This window comes from Schistocerca nitens, chromosome 10 (genome assembly GCF_023898315.1).
Source record: "Schistocerca nitens isolate TAMUIC-IGC-003100 chromosome 10, iqSchNite1.1, whole genome shotgun sequence".
Taxonomy (NCBI): Eukaryota; Metazoa; Arthropoda; class Insecta; order Orthoptera; family Acrididae; genus Schistocerca; species Schistocerca nitens.
In genome coordinates, this window is record NC_064623.1 from 37,690,672 (window position 1) to 37,707,295 (window position 16,624).

The following is a 16,624-nucleotide window of genomic DNA, read 5'->3' on the forward strand; positions in this document are numbered from 1 at the left end:
AGACGCCAGCGCCGATGTGCTCAGCTACGAAAAGGGCTTCTAGGACGAAAATCAGGGCTTGTAAGGTCTAAGTTGCAGAAAGCGGCAATCCACTAGCCGAGACAGGCATTAAAGATCGGGCATCGATGATATCCCATAAGTTTCAATCTTCGTCCCTTTTTTTATATGATAAATACTTGTCAAACTGTAAACAGTTTTTCTCAATAAAAAAAATTTTTTTTCGATATGGTTGTCGTCTCCCACGGTAAAATTTTCATCCGATTTTAAAGATTTATTGTCTTCCTCGAAGCAAATTGAATTCTCTTCAGTTCATCGTGGTCTATTTTTCATGTTGATATTTAATATTTTGTTGGCCATAAGAGAGGGGTCCAAAAATGGCCGTTTCTCAAATACCCAAAATTTCGTCAAAACATTTTTGCAAATCCTACGATGAGCTAAAATTACATACTTAAGGATAAGGATGATATGTTAATTTCATGCTTCAGATAACCACGGCCGGAGTTACAGCGAAAACAACTCCTTTCATAGCTGCCTCGGGAAAATCCCAGTCACACAGTGAAGATGTAATTGTCTTCAATAAAAATACCAATAACAACTTCGATGTTTGCTTCATTCATTGCATCAAACCTTATTTGTCTACTACATTTCAGTATGGAGAAAAAAAAAACGTGAATTTGAACAATATTTTCGTCCGTCACATGTCATTCCCCCTTAAAACCCCTTTACCGTGATTTCAACGTTTATAAAAATATTGTCTTCAGAAGAAAATATGACGAACCAAGGAAAGTTAACAGTGAAAACGTATATATATGTCATATGTCGTTACAAAAACAAAAACTTATTCAGGCTTATTGGATTGCATGTTGTGGCAGAGGTACGTTAAAGTAAAGCCGAAAGGCGCCAGTCATTTATAAAATTTCTTTAGCATTATAGAAAGCTTCTGGCAAGAGGGGTCGATAGTAGTACGCGCAAGGAGGGAGCGCGATAGTGACTGCAGCTTGGTCATACTAAACTCGGTTCAAAGGTTAAAGTGAAAATAATAACATTACAAACCAGATCATATTTAGCTCTTCACATATTTAAAATTAGTAAAATCGCACCAAATAATAAGTTACCATCTGCAGAAGTCATTGCGGGAAAAATAAATTACGTAAAATTGTAGATAGTGCAATTTTGCTGCCACCTTGTTCTTTTTTTGCACACACACACACACACACACACACACACTCACTCTCTCTCTCTCTCTCTCTCTCTCTCTCTCTCTCTCTCTCTGTGTGTGTGTGTGTGTGTGTGTGTGTGTGTGTGTGTGTGTGTGTGTGTGTACGCACTAATTCAAATAGAATATTCTATGGAATATGCCCAATTGTTGTTGGTTACAGAAATACAACTGGTTAGGGAGAAAAGTATTCATTTATGGTGTCCGTACTCCAGTTACTATGGACTTATCTATCAATTTTCATATTTTATTTATTTATTAATTTTTTTTAAGTTCAGGTTGTGAAATTGTGTTTGAGATTACGTAACTAAATTTTTCAATTGTGATGGTGGCTGCGGCCAATTATAACGTATCCTTTAAGCATGCTGCATGTATTTGCAGATGCTGAGTATATCGATCTGGCAGCTGTGTACGGGTAATGTCAGGGAGACGCAGTTGCTGCTTGTAGAGAATATGGTAGTCAATTTCCTAACCACAGAGTACCAGATTCCAAGAGTGTTTACTCACATTCTCACTAAAAATCGTGAGACTTGTGCAGTAACCAGCTGTCATATTTCCTCTATGTGAGATGAACAGTACGAATTAAGTAGAAGACATTAAATTCGGAGAATATGGTCCTTCAACAAACACATGCAGAATTTCTGCACGTATCGTTGTTCCAGAAACAAGAATACTGAATGGCGGAAATGACATATACAAGGCCTCCGTCCTTAATCATTTACAGTGGATTCAACGCCTTCTGGAAGGAGATGAAAGTAGATAACGGTAATTTTGCCAATCTCCGAGTGATCTCATTAATACTGCTTCTTGATGAAGCCACTTTCACTCATGACGGTATTAGAAACACTGGTAACTCAGTTTGATGGTCCGACGGCACACACACGCATTTGTGAAGGCAAAAGAATGCTTCTCTGAAAAACTGTGATGTGGTGTGATGGCCAGTCAGCCGATTAGCGCTGCTGTGTTATGGAGTTGTGTTATAGAGCCCCGTTAACTAGACTTGAACATTAGGAATTACTGGGAATAACAACAGAACCAATAAATGGTCCCGGGAACTGTAGGACTCCTTTATGACTAATGGTAATGGAATAGGTGGTGTGACGGGTCAGTAGCCAGGCAAATAGATGGAAGGTATAGTAAAGAGGTTCTTAGCTGTATTCCAATGGATAAGACCGAAACATCCAACTAATGGAAGTTAGACAAAAGTAAGTATAGACGGAGCGCCAACATGGATGCATCTAGTTACACCACTGTTTTTTTTAAAGCAGTGGAGGTGAAATGACTGACAGTTTCTTTGCATATACAATGACTGTTGTTGTTAACGTCACGATTAAATGTCTTTGCTAATAATAATCTCTCCTTGTTTCAGGTGGGTTATACCATTAATTGCCTCGCTTATTACTGAAAGACACATGGGTAAGTACAGAACGGAACTGCTTTAATGTTTCGCACTTTAAGGGATCTGTACACTCAGGTTATTTAGTATTCCAGGGAAGCGTGGAGGGTAAAAATCGCAGAGAGAGAGAGAGAGAGAGAGAGAGAGAGAGAGAGAGAGAGAGAGAAATCAGTAGTTATTCGGAGATGAACAGGCTTGCATAGGATAGAGTAGCATAGCATGGAGAGCTGCATCAAACCAGTTTCTGGACTGAAGGACAAGAACAATGACCACGACGACAATAATAATAATAATAATAATAATAAGACCGCCAAATAACCCACAAGTCGAAACAACAATAAAAACTATCAACACAATCATACACAACAAAACAAATGAAAACACAACTATGGAAGAGTTACAACTAGTGGTTTATATAGGAGCACTCACTACACTAAATATACACACTAGGCAGAGATCAGAACCAACCAACACACAGAAGAAACCCATAAAACCAGCATGGCAACACAGGCTACAGATCAGAATAGAAAAACTGAGAAAAGACATCGGACAAATGGTTCAAATGGCTCTGAGCACTATGGGAATCAACATCTTAGGTCATCAGTCCCCTAGAACTTAGAACTACTTAAACCTAACTAACCTAAGGACATCACACACATCCATGCCCGAAGCAGGATTCGAACCTACGACCGTAGCAGTCCCGCGGTTCCGAACTGAAGCGCCTAGAACCGCACGGCCACCGCGGCCGGCGACATCGGACAGCTAACACAATTTATAAGAAATGAAACGTCAGAAAAGAAAACGAAAAAGGTTAGGTAAAATCTCACAACAAGAAGCGATAGATGAAAAGAAGCAGAAATTACAAACATTGGCCAAACGACTTAGAAGATACAAAAAAAGTGGAAATAGAAGGAACAAAACCAAACATTCAACACAAACCAAAAGAAATTTTACCAGACAGTAGATAACACACACATTAAAATAGACAATCCACCAAACATAACCGACATGGAACACTTCTGGAGCAACATGTGGTCAAACCCGGTACAACATAACAGGCATGCACGGTGGATACAAGCAGAAACAGACACATACAAGATACCACAAATGCCTGAAGTGATAATTTTGCAACATGAAGTCACCCAAGCAATTAATTCTACTCACAATTGGAAAGCCCCTGGAAAAGATAAAATAGCAAATTTCTGGCTAAAGAAATTCACCTCAACACATTCACATCTAACTAAATTATTTAACAGTTACATTGCAGACCCATACACATTCCATGATACACTTACACATGGATTAATTTATCTGAAACCTAAAGATCAAGCACACACAGCAAACCCAGCTAAATATCGCCCCATAACATGCCTACCAACAATATACAAAATATTAACTTCAGTCATTACACAGAAATTATTGACACATACAACACAGAACAAAATTATAAATGAAGAACAAAAAGTCTGTTGCAAAGGAGCACGAGGATGTAAAGAGCAACTGATAATAGATGCAGAGGTGACATATCAAGCTAAAATTAAACAAAGGTCGCTACACTACGCATACATTGATTACCAAAAAGCTTTTGATAGTGTACCCCACTCACGGTTACTACAAATATTGAAAATATACAAAGTAGATCCTAAATTGATACAGTTCCTAAAACAAATTCAAATAATGTCACATCACAGCCAATACAGATTAAGCGTGGAATATACCAAGGAGACTCATTAAGTCCTTTCTGGTTCTGCCTTGCCCCACTATCCAACATGCTAAATAATACAAATTATGGATACAATATTACTGGAACATACCCACACAAAATCACACATTTGCTATACATGGATGATCTAAAACTACTGGCAGCAACAAATCAACAACTCAACCAATTACTAAAGATAACAGAAGTATTCAGCAATGAAATAAATGTGGCTTTTGGAACAGACAAATGTAAGAAAAATAGCATAGTCAAGGGAAAACACACTAAACAGGAAGATTACATATTGGATAACCACAGCGACTGCATAGAAGCGATGGAAAAAACAGATGCCTATAAACATCTAGGATATAGACAAAAAATAGGAATAGATAATATAAATATTAAAGAAGAACTAAAAGAAAAATATAGACAAAGACTAACAAAAATACTGAAAACAGAATTGACAGCAAGAAACAAGACAAAAGCTATAAATACTTATGGTATACCAATATTGACCTACTCATTTGGAGTAGTGAAATGGAGTAACACTGACATAGAAGCACTCAATACACTTACACGATCACAATGCCACAAATATAGAATACATCACATACATTCAGCAACAGAAAGATTCACATTAAGCAGAACGGAAGGAGGAAGGGGATTTATCGACATAAAAAACCTACATTATGGACAGGTAGACAATTTAAGAAAATTCTTTATAGAACGAGCAGAAACTAGCAAAATACACAAAGCAATCACTCGCATAAATACATCGGCTACACCACTGCAATTTCATAACCACCTCTATAACCCTTTAGATCACATAACATCAACAGATACGAAGAAAGTAAATTGGAAAAAGGAAATACTACATGGCAAGCACCCGTATCATCTAACACAGCCACACATCGATCAAGACGCATCCAACACATGGCTAAGAAAAGGCAATATATACAGTGAGACGGAAGGATTCATGATTGCAATACAGGATCAAACACTAAACACCAGATATTACAGCAAGCATATTATTAAAGATCCCAATACCACAACAGATAAATGCAGACTTTGCAAACTAATAAAACAACATTTTCCCACATACAAGTATGCACCACAAAATGTACTGGAGAATGATGACTACAAATTATACTGGAACAGAACCATTATAACAGATAAAACAACGCCACATAACAAACCTGACATCATACTCACCAATAAAAAGAAGAAAAAAATTACACAACTAATCAAAACATCTATACCCAATACAACAAATATACAGAAGAAAACAGGAGAAAAAATTGAAAAATACATCCAACTGGCTGAGGAAGTCAAGGACGTGTGGCATCAGGATAAAGTTGACATTATACCAATCATACTATCAACTACAGGAGTCATACCACACAATATCCACCAGTACATCAACGCAATACAGCTACATCCAAACATATATATACAACTACAGAAATCCGTAATTATTGATACATGTTCAATTACCCGAAAGTTCCTAAATGCAATATAACATATACCATACAGTTAAAAGGAAGTCACGCTTGATCAAGGTCCGCGTCACTTTCCATTTTTGACCAGACATAACGTCTGAGAAAAGAAAGAAAGAATAATAATAATAAATGTTACCTATATTAGTATGCCTGAGCAAGTTCCACGATTTTAAAACGTTACTTGAGAAGTGAAGAACATTTTATGATTTTTACATTGTCATGTCAACCTCGTGGCTACAGCTCTGTTCCGAAAAGCAGTTTTGTTTTCAAGGCTCTCGAGCAGGGCTGGTCAGCCTTTCTTACCTACCACCCACTTTCCTACATCTGTTAGCAGTAAAAATTTTCCAAGCACCCCACAGGTTCCACAAAATAACGTAGGGAACTAACTTTACTTCTTAATTTTTATATATCAGAGTTACAGCAAGTGAATACATATAATTACAACTGCATACCAAATACTTCGTCAAAAATTTTATGAAAGCCTAAAGAAAAGGTTTTGAAAACCCCACTGCCCATTATGAAAGGTAGAACGCCCACTGATGGGCGGTAGGTGCCAGGTTGACTAAAACCGCTCGAGAGTACCACGAAAAATTCGTTTTCGTCGATTACTCGCAACCGGGGGCACACAAGAGTGAATGTCTACATAGAACTCTAACCTACCATTCTATAGGTGGCTTCACAAAGTCGAGCACACCCCCCTGTGAGGGTATCTGCGTAATGTTATTGACCGGCGGCGTTTGGGTGGATTCCTGCGTGGTAAGAGACGTGGGCCGTCGAGTAATTCAGTGGTGACAGGTCGATGAGGTCACTGCACAGACATTTGCCGTCGATAAGATAAGGCGGCAGAAGTGCTCGCCCAGATCATGTCATCGAGACAGGCGCGTGCCTTGGCGCGCTCTGCAATCATAGCGGGGAGTTTCTCCCGCCTCTGTTTGTCGTTAAGAGTTACCAACGTACCGGGTCGCTACCAATTCCGCTAAGTTTCTTCAGAGGCTTTCTTATTTATTTATTGCTGTACATCTGACTCCCACTACCCTCCGATTCCAATGCGGGTTACTACATTTTATACGTTCTATATTTCTTTCTGTTGACGTTGAATAAATAAAATAGAACATCTACAGCGAAATTCTACAGCCTGTCAATAGAAAACTGTAAAAATGAATGCTATAGAAAGGAAGAGAAGTCTCCTCCAATAGAGGAGCAATTAAAATTGCTACAAGAAGAAGAAATGCAGATGATAAACGGGTATTCATTGGACAAATATATTATACTACAACTGACAGGTGATTACATTTTCACGCAATTTGGGTGCATAGGTCCTGAGAAATCAGTGCCCAGAACAACCACCTCTGGCCGTAATAACGGCCTTGATACGCCTGGGCATTGAGTCAAACAGAGCTTGGATGGCGTGTACAGGTACAGCTGCCCATACAGCTTCAACACGATACCACAGTTCATCAAGAGTAGTGACTGGCGTATTGTGACGAGCCAGTTGCTCGGCCACCACTGACCAGATGTTTCCAATTGGTGAGAGATCTGGAGAATGTGCTGGCCAGATACAGATTGGATAACATCGGGGATAGGCTACAACCCTGTCTCACTCCCTTCTCAACCACTGCTTCCCTTTCATGCCCCTTGACTCTTGTAACTGCCATCTGGTTTCTGTACAATTTGTAAATTGCCTTCCGCTATCTGTATTTTACCCCTGCTACCTTCAGAATTTGAAAGAGAGTATTCCAGTCAACATTGTCAAAAGCTTTCTCTAAGTCTACAAATGCTAGAAACGCAGATTTTCCTTTCCTTTATCTATTTTCTAAGATAAGTCGTAGGGTCAGTATTGCCTCACGTGTTCCAATATTTATACGGAATCCAAACTGATCTTCCCCGAGGTCGGCTTCTACCAGTTTTTCCATTCGTCTGTAAAGAATTCGCGTTAGTATTTCGCAGCTATGGGTTATTAAACTGATAGTTCGGTAATTTTCACATCTGTCAACACCTGCTTTCTTTGGGATTGGAATTACTATATTCTTCTTGAAGTATGAGGGTATTTAGCCTGTCTCATAAATCTTGCTCACCAGATGGTAGAGTTTTGTCAGGGCTGGCTCTCCCAAGCCTAGCAGTAGTTCTGTGGAATGTCTACTCCCGGGACCTTGTTTCGACTTAGGTCTTTCAGTGCTCTATCAAATTCTTCACGCAGTATCATATCTCCCATTTCATCTTCATCTACATCGTCTTCCATTTCCATAATATTGTCCTCAAGAACATCGCCTTTGTATAGACCCATTATATACTCCTTCCACGTTGGGCAGATAAATCATAAAGTCTCTGGCAGTTGACCCTTAACGTAAAAAAAGTATCATATTTGTCATACATAGGAAAAGAAATGATCTGGACAACTACACTATTGATGAGAAACTACTGGAAACAGAGCTACCGTTAAATATCTAAGAGTAACTCTCCAGGAATGACCAAACGCAACGAATAGTAGACTGAGAATCCGAGGAAGAATCTTACCACGTAAGAAGTGGCTTACAAGGCACTTGTTCGACCGATTCTTAAGTATTGTTCATCACTCTGGAATCATTGCCAGGAAGGAGTGATACAAGAGATGAGAAGCTGCAACGAAGAACCGCGCTTATCATTACGGAATCGTTGAGTTGGCGCGAGAGTGGTAACAGAGATGCTCAAAAAATGCCCGTGGCAGACGTTACAAGAGAGGCGTTATGCTTCACGGAGAGGTTTACTGTTGGAATTCTGAGAGAGAAATTTCCCATAATAATCGTACAGCATATTATTTCCTCCCACATACATCTCTCGAAGTGACCACGACGCGAAAGTTTGAGAAGTGAGAGCTAATACAGAGGCTTACTGACAATCATTGTTCCCACGCGCAGTTCGCTAGTGGAACAGGGAAGGAGGGACAAGTTAATGGTACCAGAAGTACTCTTCCTCACACACTGTTCGGTGGCATGTGAGGTATGATGATGTAGATAACTAGTTTTCTTCTGAAACCCCAGAGATATTTCTGATAACCTTTCATGTTCTGCTCCTCCCCGCATTGGAAAATGAAACGACAGGAAATACTTTTTCATGTTGTTGCTTACTACGACACTAATTAAAATAAAATTAATGTTAACTCCGATTAAACGCAATTGTAAAAAGCACCCAAAAGTCGTATGTGCACGCGTGTAGGAGATATACCCTTGTAAAATCGGATGCTTGTTAGAAAATGTAAGGTTTTTTGCCCCGTACATAAGTGACAATTTTCTATCATCATATATGTTGAAGACATGGTCTTGGAAGTTTCTGATTGAAACACCCTGCTGACGGTGGCAATACATCCGCTAGAATGAGAGTTTCACTCACCAGCGGAGTGTGCGCTGATATGAAACTTCCTGGGATATTACAACTGTGTGCCGGACGGAGACTCGAACTCAGGACCTTTGACTTTCGCAGGCAAGTGTTCTACCAACTGAGCTACCCAACCACGACTCACTACCCGTCCTAACAGTATTTTCGCAGTACCTCGTCTCCTACCTTCCAAAGGTCCCGAGTTTGAGTCTCAGTCCTGCACACAGTTTTAATCTGCCAGGAAGTTTCGTATCAGCGCACACTCCGCTGTACAGTGAAAATTTCATTCTGGACCCTGTTCCTTGTTTGATCTCACTTGGCGAGAGTGATGTGGAACACAGCTATATTGGCGTGACACGCCATTTAGCGGCCTTCTCCACAGTAAGATAAATCGTAGCGCGTGCGGTCTTCTTTTAGTGTCGACGGGAGGCACTACGGGGACGTTTAAGTAGATCAAGTGAAAGCTCCAATTAAAGGCACTCGCTCTTCGCTCGCGAAATCTCATCTTGGAGACGGGTAATTGTTTTGGCGTCGACTCAGCTGTATTCCCAATGAAACTAATTGGTTTCCGAAATCGACGCAGTGGTGAAAGTTTGCTCTTATTACGCCAGAAGCAGCAGTGGAACTGTTCCTCAAAGTGAATACTACATTACAACTGAAACCGCAGGATTTTGGTATCCTTCTGCGTGGAGCAAGAGGAGTGCCAGAGGAAATTAACACCTGAGTTTGAGTATGCCGTTAAACTAATCGCTCAACGAAGGAAAAGAGACTTCATCTGACGAGATACTTGTAACATTCTACGTGGGGGAGTTGGGAAATAAGTTTCCCCTGTCGACTGTGGTCAGAGTTGTGTGTGAAAGGAAAAAAAAGAGAACGAGACATTAAAGACAAGACATATCTTTATTTTTCTACATAATTTCCAAGTACATTGTGACATTTGTCGTACCGCTTTAGCAGCTTCAAAAAGCCTTCCAGGAAAAAATCAGGGCGTCGCACACGGAAGAAGCGTTCAACGGCTTGTTTGACGTCAGCATTGCTGCTAATGCACCTTCCCCCGAGAGTCTTCTTCAAAGCAGGAAACAGAGGGAAGTGACTTGGGGGCGAGATTCGGACTGTAAGGCGGGTGGATGTAGGCGCTCCCAACCAAGAGTTGCAATATGGTTTTGCGTTGCTGTCGTCGCGTGTGGTCTCACATTGTCATCCAACAGCAGAACGCCAGGCCGCTTTTTCCGAATCACCTCTTTAAATTTCGACAGAGTGGCACAGTACCGTGCAGCATTGATGGTTGCATCCTCCAGAAAGTCTAGCAGCAAAATTCCTTTGGCGTCCGAGAAAACGGTGAGTTACACTTTACCTGCAGACGGAGTACTTTTGAACTTCTTCCGGACAGGTGATGACGGATGTTTCCACTCCAAGGATGCGGTCTTCGTTTCGGGCGTGTAATGGTGGACCCACGTTTCACCCCCCGTCACAATCCGAAACAGAAGGTCATTGCCAGATTCATGGTAACGCACGAGCTGTTCCAGGCTGAACGCCATGCGTTGTTCCATGTGTGTCGGGATCAGTTGGCGGGGCACCCATCGTGCGGACGCCTTCCTGTATCGAAGAATGTCGTGGATAATCTTGTGAGCTCGCTCATGTCCGATTCCAGGTTCTGCCGCTACTCCGGTTCACTTAATCATGTCATCCACCTTCCTGACATGTTCATCTGTAGTGGCCGTGCTCGTCCGTCCAGGTCTCTGTATGTCCTGCACTTGCTGACGTCTTATCACTGAATTTCTGGCATCATCTCCCCACCATTTGCCTCGACATCACACCTCAGCAAGGCGGTCATGAATTTCTGTGCCTGATACTCCACGTGCCCATTCATAGCGGATGACAGCTCTCGCTTCCGCCTTTGACCACGACTCCAAAACTCACCTTCTCTCCATAGCTCCGGGAAAAGACTGAGCGGCTGGACTCCGCTTTGCGCAGCTACTGCGACAGCGCCGTCTGCTTGATCGCTGTCGACCTCTACCCAATGGTGTATCGGTGTCTTGCACGTGCGCGTTCACCAGCCGTGTCGTCTTTCGCCCATATCACACGACTCTGCCCACAGTCGACAGGGGAAACTTATTTTCCAACTCCCCTCTAAGATTAACATGGTGCCCCTGGAGGAATAGTAAATATACAGAGGGGTTCAAAAAAATGTGAAGTCCATAACTGGCAAACTTTGGTGAAAGTGTAGCTTAAAGTCCAACTTAAAGATATCACTGTAGGTTTTCGAAATGGTCACCATTAACATCCACACACAAACGATGCCGCCGAACTGCAGCACGAACTACTGACTGCAACGTGTTCAGCTGGATGCACGTGAATGTACGGTGGCTTCTCGAAGTTCATCCAATGTGCGTGGCTTTTGTCGATAAACGACGTCCTTTAATGTTCCCCACAGGTAAAAGTCCAGATGAGTTAGGTCTGGGGAACGTGGTGGATTCTGCACAGCACCTCTACGGCCTATCCATCTTCCTGATAGATTTTCGTCGAGATACGCCCTAACACGATTTTGGTAGTGGGCGGGGGCACCATCTTGTTCAAAGTAAACTCTTCCGCCTCCATACAAGTCTCGGACGGCAGGTAAAATGGATGTCTGAAGCTTCTGAAGGTACACCTCACCGGTAACTGTGCCGGTGGAAGATGGATAGGCTGTAGAGGTGCTGTGGAGTATCCACCACGTTCCCCAGACCTAACTCCTCTGGACTTTTACGCGTGGGGAACACTAAAGGACGTTGTTTATCCACAAAAGCCACGCACATTGGATGAACTTCGAGAAGCCAACGTACATTCACGTGCAAATATCCAGCTGAAGACGTTGCAGTCAGTAGTTCGTGCTGCATTTCGGCGGCATCGTTTGTGTGTGGATGTTAATGGTGACCATTTCGAAGAACTACAGCGATATGTTTAAGTGGGACTTTCAGCTACACTTTCACCAAAAATGAGACAACTCCGTCAATTAGTTTGCCAGTTACGGACTTTTAAACAGTGGCTACATTTTTTTGGACCTCTCTGTATAGTGGAAATGATAGGGACGAGCGTAAAAAAGGAGAAAAAGGCTAGTAAACATCAGTATAGGAAGTACTCTAACGCAGTGCTAGACACTGTTTAGTCGCTTTACTGTGAAAATTAGTCATAAGCCTGAATAACCACCTTTTGCAGCCCGGAACACTGCGAAACGTGCAGGGAGTCAGTGAGGTTCTGGAAGATACTTACAGGGGTGTGGAGCCATGCACACTCCAGTGCGGTGGCCAGCTTTGCTAGACTGAGGATCCATGGCGCGAACAGGCCGGTCGAAGTGGTCCCACGGATTTTCGATTGGGTTTCAATGCGAGAAGTTTGCCGGCCAGCGGAGTGCAGTAAACCCATCCTGGCGCTCATCGAACCACACACGTACATAGCGAGAGGTGTGAGACGTTGCACTTTTCTGCTGGTAGATGCCATCTTTTCGAGGACAAATAAATTCCTCTAATAGATGAGTACTTGCGATGATCCATTGAGCCGTTTAGAATGGCGAGACCACTTAGGGAATGCCACGAAAACACTCCCCAGACCATAACGCTACCTCCTACCGTCTGGACCCAACCGACAGTTGTTGCAAGGTATTTGCTTTCAGACGTTTCACGCCGAACGCGCCAACGGCCAACTGTCCGATGGAGCATAAAACGTGGTTCATCTGAAAAGGCCACCTGTCGCCACTCAGTGGACATCCAGTATTAGCTTTCAAATTCCAGCCTTCGCCGATGAACAGAAGTCAGCATAGATGCATGAACCACACGCGTCCTGTGGAGACCGATACGCAGCAGCGTTCGCTGAAAGGTCTCACTGTTGGGTTACCCCATGGTTCATCTGGGCGGTCACTTGCTGAACAGTTGCACGTCTGGTTAAAGCAGTTGAGATCGCAATAACATTTGTTTATTATGACCGGCTTCGGCTTACATTAAAGCCATCCTGAGGTATTTTGGGCCCCCTATTTCTGGTGCTGGCGAATTCTCAGTTTTTCACGTGATACCACGATCGTACACTGTCGTGGTATCACATGAATAATCAAGGCGCCGCCAGCACCAACCGTAGGGGGCCAAACATGTGAAGATCGCTGTAACATAAGCCGAAACAGGTCATAATAAACAAATGTTATTGCGATTTCGGCTGTTGGCTTATCCAAAGTTAGCACTAGTTCGCTGCGCTCCACGGACAATGTTACCTAAATTTGAGTTGCACGTCTATTCGCCCGAACGCATCTCTGTAACCATTATTCACTCCTGCATCTATGGCACTTGGTGCATCAAGTTACCTCGGTGCTGGTTTTGGATAGGTCCATTTTGCCATGGAAGGGGCCGGCCGCTGTGGCAGAGCGATTCTAGGCGCTTCAGTCCGGAATCGCGCTGCTGCTACGGTCGCATGTTCGAATCCTGCCTCGGGCATTGGTGTGTCTGTTGTCCTTATGTTAGTTAGGTTTGAGTAGTTCTTGGTCTGGGGGACTGATGACCTCAGATGTTAAGTCCCATAGTGCTTAGAGCCATTTGAACTATTTGAGCCATGCACGGGATACTTTACCCAGGGCGACACGCGAACAGTTCACAAACGTAGCTGTTTCAGAAATGCTTCCACCCTTGTCCCGAAAGCCAATGATCCTGCCTTTTTCACGTACAAATCTCTCCGTTTCCGCATTACGACGACTGCACTGGTTGCCGCTTCGTCCCGACACGCTTTATACACCCTCCACTGCTAGTGTTGCCACCTACCACTTGTGAGTGGTTTTACACGTTGACGTCGAAGATAGGGATGGGTCACATTGTGACTGCAACATGTAAGTAGTGGGTAACGTCGGAAACTCCATGAAGATGTAAGAAATGTAACAGCATTTACGGGGGTTGCCCGGAAGGTAATGCACTGCATCTTTTTTCTCAGCCGAAAAGAAAGCTACGAATGCGAAACGTTACGTATGAATTATTTGAAGTCACCTGAGTGAGCGCACCAAGTCTCCGTCACTTCCGACAGATAGCGTTGTTGCAGGACAGTTTCAAAATATCCTCTGTCGGTGATGTACGTTACAAGCATCAAGCCGTCATTGAATTTCTCGCTGCAGAGAAAGAAACTGTGGGGAATATTGACAAGCGCTTCTGCAAAGTCTATGGAGCATCTGCTGTAGACAGAAGTACAGTTAGTCGCTGGGCACGGTGGGTGAGGTCGTCAGAAGGCGGTTCGGCGGAGCTCTACGATTTGCAGCCGTCGACGGGACCATCCACGGCTGTCACATCTGACATGTTGCAGCGAGCTGATGTCATTCGCGAGGACAGACGCATTACGACTCGGCAGTTGTCGCTGCATCTGTCAATCAGCAAAGGAAGTTCACCCAGTGAAGTACCAGGACGATATTGGTACCGACAGGGCATACACGACCTTGTTTCGCGATGGAGGAAGCCCATAGAACGGGATGGAAATTAGGTGGAAAAATAGGGTGTGTAGGTAAAACACCATTCTTTCGTGTGTGAGAGTCTATGTTCAATAACGAATTGTCGAATAAGGTTTCTGGGCAACCCTCGTATACAAAGGGCACACCCGATGTTACTTGCACTTATGTGGAACATTCGCTGTCCAGTATAATTTACTGTGTTCCATTAATGAAATATCAGCCTCCCCTCCTTCCCTCACGCTGGGTACTGTATAGAATGGAACTTAGGTATAAAACAGCTTTACAAATGAATTAATGTGTTAATATTTGACGTTAAGCATGTAAAGCCTTAATTTTGGAAGACCTAAAACCTTACTTGTGTTGGCTTTACTGGTTTGGGATTATCTACTGAATGCGTGTAATCAGGGTAATTTGCGCTATGTTTTTTTTTTTTAAAGCTGGTTTTTTCACTCATCACAAACTTACGAAGTCTTATCCCCTACAGCGATAATTTTGCATGCACTTGCAGTATTATACAGAAATACTGTCTGCAAAATGTTTTGCGATTAGATGTAGGTATAAAGAAGAGATACATTGAAAAGACACAGATGATGCAGAAGTTTTACTACATGAACAGCATAAATGTACGGGGCGATAGACTTTTTTTCTTTCATTATTTCTGTGGCGGGGGGGGGGGGGGGGGGGGGGAGTCGTCAGCGAAAAGAAGCTTCCAAAAGGCCTGAAATTGTTGGAAAACGCTAAGTGCTGTGTTTCTCAAATACTGGGTGAATATTGTCGGGTAATATGTCTCCTCCTGAATTTCGATGCCTTAGGGCATTCAGTTTCTGTCTGTAATATTTGACTTAATGTGTTAAACATTCAGCGTGGTATTATAATTGTTAGTGAGTAGATTATTGCTAGAATTTTAAATTTTTAAATTTGGTCAATAATCTTGAATTCTTAGAGAGAAGCTTGCTTGCCCGTGGTCGTGATACAATGGGGAACGAACCACACATGACTATATGTCCGACCGAGCGAGGTGGCGCAGTGGTTAGACCCTGGACTCGCATTCGGGAGGACGACGGTTCCATCCCGCGTCCGGCCATCCTGATTTAGGTTTTCCGTGATTTCCCTAAATCGCTACAGGCAAATGCCGGGATGGTTCCATTGAAAGGTCACGGCTGACTTCCTTCCCCATCCTCCCCCAATCCGATGAGACCGATGACCTCGATGTCTGGTCTCCTTCCCCAAACAACCCAACCTATATGTCCGAGGTTACAGTTCTGTGCGATGGTCTGTCACCGTGGGCAGGTTAGTGAGATCTCACGCAGGATGCTGTAAGACTGTGTTCCTCATAATTTGGCCCGATGCCCCGAGACGGGTTTCGGGTTTCGTCGTGGTAGAGACGGGCGTCTAAACTACTGTCGCAGCAAATCAGTACAGTTCTTGCGTGTTTCGTTTCTATTTACGGAGCGACTCGTCCGCTGTCTTCCTGTGACACTCTGAGACGAGCCTTGCGTCACACGGAAAGCGCGGACCGCCGCCTGTGGAGATAAGAGCTCGCTGCGTCGCTGTCGTGTGTCCTTTTGCGGAGCAGTGCTGAAAAGTCGTGAGCTAACCGGACGAACCAACGTTTAAAAGAGCGCACTGGTCGCTTTTCGACTCTGTAAGTGGAGTACAGTTGCCACTACGTTGTACGAGGGCGTTCAGTAAGTGATGCAACACAATGTTGTTGTTTTTTTAAGCAGGTTGGGATGAGGGATTTTTTACATCCACTACTGACCATTAAAATTGCTGCACCAAGAATAAATGCAGAAGATAAACGGGTATTCATTGGACAAATATATTATACTAGAACTGACATGTGATTACATTTTCACGCAATTTGGGTGCATAGATCCTGAGAAATCAGTACCAAGAACAACCACCTCTGGCCGTAATAACGGCCTTGATACAGAGATTGGATGGCGTGTACGTGTACAGCTGCCCATGCAGCTTCAACACGATTCCATAGTTCAACAGTAGTGACTGGCGT

General features: G+C 43.1%; 1 protein-coding gene and 1 long non-coding RNA gene across 3 annotated transcripts in view; both read left to right on the forward strand.

Annotated features, from left to right (window-relative positions):
* The window catches only part of LOC126210060 (alpha-actinin, sarcomeric), a 488,112-nt gene that overhangs the window by 167,756 nt on the left and 303,732 nt on the right, over positions 1–16,624 (forward strand). The gene's annotated exons all lie outside the window — the stretch shown is intronic.
* The window catches only part of LOC126210063 (uncharacterized), a 193,728-nt gene continuing 179,688 nt past the window's right edge, over positions 2,585–16,624 (forward strand). The window contains exon 1 of the long non-coding RNA XR_007540602.1: positions 2,585–2,632. This is a non-coding gene — a long non-coding RNA (uncharacterized LOC126210063). The remainder of the gene's footprint in view (positions 2,633–16,624) is intronic.